Below are 5,419 nucleotides of genomic sequence, written 5' to 3'. Positions count from 1 at the left end.
CACATATATTAATGGAATAGACTTGAGAACCCAGAAATTAACTCATCTACCTATGGCCAACTGATTTTTGGCAAGAAAATGAAATCAGTTAAGTCAGGAAACAAAAACCTCTTTTACAAATGGCATTGGCAATATTGGAAAACTATCTGTAGAAAACTCAAGCAAGACCCACATCTCACACCACACACAAAAACCAACTCAACATGGATCAAGGACCTAGGAGTAAACCAAAGGATGACAAACACCAACAGAGAAAAGCTTGAAAGAACTCTACAAGTTCTAATCCACAACATGAACAGTCTTCCAAGCATCCTGAAAAATTTACAATGAGGAGAGAATAAAATAGATGAATGGGAGCTTCTAAGAATTAAGTCCCTATACACATAAAAAAACCCAAAACAACAACAAAAAAACCCCCCCAAAACCAAACCTTCTCCAACAGGGTAAAAAGGAAAGCCAAAAATTGGGAAAAATATTTGGTAATAACATATCTGATAAGGGACTTATATCTAAAATTTATAGAGTGTTCCAGCACCTCAACAAGACAAAGCTAAACAACCCAGTCGCAAAATGGGAACAGGATATGAACAGATACTTTACCAAAGAAGACATTCAGATGGCAAACATGTGAAGAAATGTTCAAAATCATTAGCTCAAAGAGAGATGAAACTCAAAGCAACTATGAGATATCTCACCTCAGTAACAATAGCAAAGTTCAACAGAGCAGCAAACAAATGCTGGAGAGGTTGTGGAGACTTGGGAACCCTTATTACTGTTGGTGGGAGTGTAAAATGGTGCAACCACTCTGGAAGGCAGTATTGTGCTTTCTCAAAAAATTAGAACTAGAAATTCCATTTGACCCAGAAATCCTACTACTAAGAATATATCCTAAAGAAACTAGAACTTCCCCCCAAACAGGTTAAGTGCACACATAGTTTATTGCTATGTTATTCACAACAGTAAAGAGATGGAAGCAACCCAAGTGCCCACTAACAAATGAATGGATAGAGAAGCTGTGGTATATTCACACAATAGGATAGTATGCAGCACTGAAAAACAAGGAAGTCTTTGCTGAGTGAAATATCTTAGTCACTAAAGGACAGATACTGTAGAAGGCCGACGTGGGAGTTGGAGGGAAATTAGGGAAAGAGGTGATAAATAGTGAACACTACAGTGAAACAAATAAGGGAAAGAATTGTTTAAAAATTATATTAGGCATTATTTGTATGACAACAGTCCAGAATAAGAGATGCATAGAAAAGTGGACTGGAAGGGGGAAGGAAATTGTGCAACAATGAATGAATCCAAGTTTTCTGTATACTTTCATTAAAATCACAATAAAAATTTTTTTAAATATTATCCTTATCTTTAATATCATTTCATTGTAAATTTACATAATAATTGGCTGCATTTTAACAGCTGGCTTGCAAAAAAATTTCTGAAAACGTGTTCACTGGCTCTTATGAGCAGCACAAGCCAGCTCGGCACAGCACTGCCCCCAGGCCCAGGAGACAGCATGCTGATGATGTCCACGCCTCATGATACTGGCCTAAGGGAGACATCCTTGGAGGTACTGCTACTTTATTATGGGATTTTCTTTTGGAATCTCTGGGAAACAGCAGGAGAAGGAATCTTTAGACAGACTGTCCTTTTCATTTATATGCAGTTATACCCTGGCCATCATCATCCATATATATACATGGAAGCTTAAAAGTTGAGAATTAAAACAACCAGAGGGGGAAATGGGCAAGATCCTAATTGCCAAGGAAGAGCTGGCTTCCAAGCAATGGATGGGGACCCGGCCAAGGAGATGGACTGGAGGAGCTGAGGCACAAAGCTGGCCATGGCTTCTCAGGTCTCTGTTCACAACCTCAAGCAAGGCAGACAGCAGAGGGGGGGGCAGATGCCTTTATTGATCTGGCCAGCATGGTGCCAGGAGTGGGCTCAGGCAAGTTCTGCCTGCATGGCTCCTGCCTCCCCTCTCCTGGGAGCTCACCCTGCATCCCTAGGAGAGAGCAGTGTCCTGCGGAGGAGCCAGGGTCAGAAATAGAGGGCTGGGGTCTGTGAGGAACTCAGGGCCATGTACAAAGAGTGCAGTGATGAGGTCAACTGGCTGGTGTCCACCAGGGCAAAGAAGAGGCTCCCCTCCCACAGGAGCCTGCGAGGGGTCCCGTGGGGGGCTTTCTCCTCATGGCCGCCTCCTGGGCCCTGCGTGCCATCAGCATCTCCTGGATGTTGTCCCCGGCCTCCTTCACACTCCGTTCAAGGTAGGATTTCTTCTGTTCCAATTCTTTAATTTTTTCTTCTGCTATTTTCTGTTTTTCTAACAGCTGGTTGTGAATTACCTCGTTTGACTGAAGAATAAACATTCTTCCTACACCTTCATACATGTTAGTTTCATCCACCAAAGTCATGATCTCTGTATCTGTAAGATGTGCATGTTTTTTTGTTCTGGTTAGCTGCTCAATCTGTATGTCTGCAAGCTTCACTTTCTGTTGCGTGTCAATACCTTTGGCTTGAAGCTCTGTAAAGGCCTTCAACTCCAGATCCACGGGGGCTGCCATCTTGGTTTAATTTATGCCCACAATAAAAATTTTTAAAAAATAATGGAAGTAAAAGATTACAGACTTCTATCTGTATATATTAGATTTCAATATCAAGAGAGCCAAAATCCTCACAGCTAGATCAATAAATATTTTGATAAATGCATAATAGATTTAAGTTGTCAAGAGTTTCTTTTGGCTTAGATTTACGACCAATAATTAATTATAGAAGCAATAGTGAAGAATCAAACAACATATTGCATTAGGTAAATCTGCAAAGGATTCATTAATACTGAAGAGTGAAGATGTCCTTTGGATGACTAAGACTTGTCTGTTCTAAGCTGTGGTATTTTCAATTGCCTCAATATGAATGGGAAAATTTGAGTATAGAAAACTGAAAAAGAACTGGCGCTTTTGAATTGTGGTTTGGGGAAAGAACAGTGAATACACCGAGACTGATAGGACCAAACAACAATGACACTATCGTTTGTATTTAATTGTTCATTTACTTTTTTATGTTTCCTCTTAGTCAACTCCTTAAGGGTCCATTTTTTCCCCTGCCTTTCAAGTGCTTGACATGTATGAGTTGCTTCATAAATGGGGTAACCATGTAATATGTTTTCCAAACTTGAGCATTGTCAATCATTATACCTGAACAATAGATACAAGCTGGGAAGACAGGTACATATTATTATCCTATCAATAAATGTTTAGTTAATGCATACCTAAGGGAGCTCTAGTGGCTTCGTGGCAAGAAGCTGTGCTGCAATCCCAAAAGCAAGTGGTTTGAGGCCACCAGCCACTCTACGGGAGAAGGATGGGCAATCTCACCCTGTGCAATTAACTTCCCCTGAAAACCTGCTGGAGGGTCAGCTGTGGGTTGGTTCCAGATTCGATGGTACACAATAACAGTGCATACATGCCATTGTATTGAATTTAAATGTATATCTGGCGCCTTCACTGGACTGTACATTGTTTAGGGACTTTAAGCAAACTGTAAATAATCATGAACGGATGGCTTATTCCCCTCACCCGGACCACTTTATTTGAGGCAGAACTTTCATCTTTTAATTCTAGAGAGTATTGGTAATTAATGATTCAAATTTTTTTTTTTTTAAAAAAGACCCTTTGGGTGAGTATGTAGGAAATATTTTCATAGAAGATTTTTGAGAATCCACAGTATTATCTACAGTTAACCGTTACTTAATTTGGTTTTCTTTCCTGAAGTGCATTCATTTTTCTCTTGTCTACTTAATATTTTGTGATATCACATAATTATCCATTGTAAGTACTTCCTTTTCTGAATGCCTTCTGCCTTGGTCTTAGTAAAGCACATGGCCATTCTGGGGGATGGTACGAAGGCAGAACTTTAATGTGACTTGGTCAGAAATTCCAGAATTTTTTCATTTCTTTACAATTCTTGACTACAAACCTAACTCAGTTTACTTTCAAAACACTTCTTAGCTCTTCTCCCCACACTCAGGGGTACCCCTTTCTCAGTATTAAAATTAAGAAATGTTTTGATTGGGTGATGAAAAGCAAATTCCAAGATGATTTGCAGAGATATTTGTCTAAATTCTGAGTTTAAAACAATTACATCCAGACACACTCAATACCTACTGGTTATTTCAAGTTTCCAAAACACAATTCAGTTAGTAAAAATGATGAGCTTGTTGGTACACGTTTATTCCTAGACCCACATAACCAAGCAGGAGTATACACATACAGTTATGGAATGAGGAATGCAGGGCTCTGCCGAGTTGTTTAGTATGTGGCTGTAAGGATGGGGAGCTTAATCTTGGCACAGCAGTACAACAGTATCTCCACTGGCAGACTTTCAATGCATACATATAGAACGAAAGAAATACATGATATTTATTATCCCTTCTAATAATGTCAAACCAGTCAGAACTAATACAAACATCTACCTAAATTTCTTTAGAAAGACTAAGTTACAGGATTTCTTTTCTCTTTTTTAAAAATACTGACTGGTTATTGCTTGTCTTTGCATGAAGAACCAAATTCTTCTGCATTATAAGAAAGGAAACTGAGCAAATTATTTTACACTGCATACTCACAAGCCAAAGGAAATTAGATCTAAGACCGACTCCACTCACTGACCCTTTTTGTGACCTTAATTTCCTCAAGAGTAAACCTGAATAAAATGATCTTTAAATTTAATCTCGATTTTAAGACTCTAAGAATTTAAGGAATGAAGATTAGATGACAAATACACCATCTGACCACTAGTCGTCCTTCTTGGGCAGAAAATGATGCTGCATCAAAGGGCTTTTAAGGTTTAGTTGGCCATTTATCAAAACCAGCAGGCATTGTGCCTATAAAATATTTGGTCCTTATATTCTCATTTTCATTGTGCTTTTTCTAGTAGTTTCTTGTATACATATTGAGAGGTGTAAAGAAGCTAGTGATGGTGTTGCAGTATGCTTGGCCTTGAACAGTTTTCCTTAGAGAAGTAAGGTTATTAGTCCCTCCTAAATGGTCATAAAAACCTGAGCAGGGGTCTGACAAACATAAGTTTGCACTTTCTAAACAAAAGCATTTGGGAAATGCTGCCTTTACTTAAGAATGCACGCATGCATCCACGCTTTAGGGAATACACACAAGAAGAAACTGGAAGGAGGAAGAGCTACAAAGCTGTCATGCATGTCGCTGCCTGCTGGAGCAGGAGATTAGTCTTACGTTTATGTGACTACAAATGTCAAAACTCCAAATTGGCTTCTGGAACAAATGAATGGCATGTTCAAATAAGGAGCTCTGCCCAGATATCTATTTCCAGACAGTAAAGATTCCTCAACTCCTAGCAGCAAACTCCTTTTCCTGAAGCAACTTCAAGTAAAAACCATTTCAAATTTGTG

At 39.1% G+C, this 5,419-nt stretch overlaps 1 pseudogene; it reads right to left on the bottom strand.

The window, feature by feature from the left end:
* Nucleotides 1-2,105: 2,105 nt before the first annotated feature.
* On the bottom strand, nucleotides 2,106-2,564 carry LOC102873645 (annotated as a pseudogene).
* Between the last annotated feature and the right edge of the window lie 2,855 nt (nucleotides 2,565-5,419).

The sequence above is a fragment of the Elephantulus edwardii genome, unplaced genomic scaffold, assembly GCF_000299155.1.
Source record: "Elephantulus edwardii isolate Elephantulus edwardi_28Jun2011 unplaced genomic scaffold, EleEdw1.0 scaffold00078, whole genome shotgun sequence".
Taxonomy (NCBI): Eukaryota; Metazoa; Chordata; class Mammalia; order Macroscelidea; family Macroscelididae; genus Elephantulus; species Elephantulus edwardii.
This window is presented reverse-complemented; position numbering and strand designations above follow the sequence as displayed.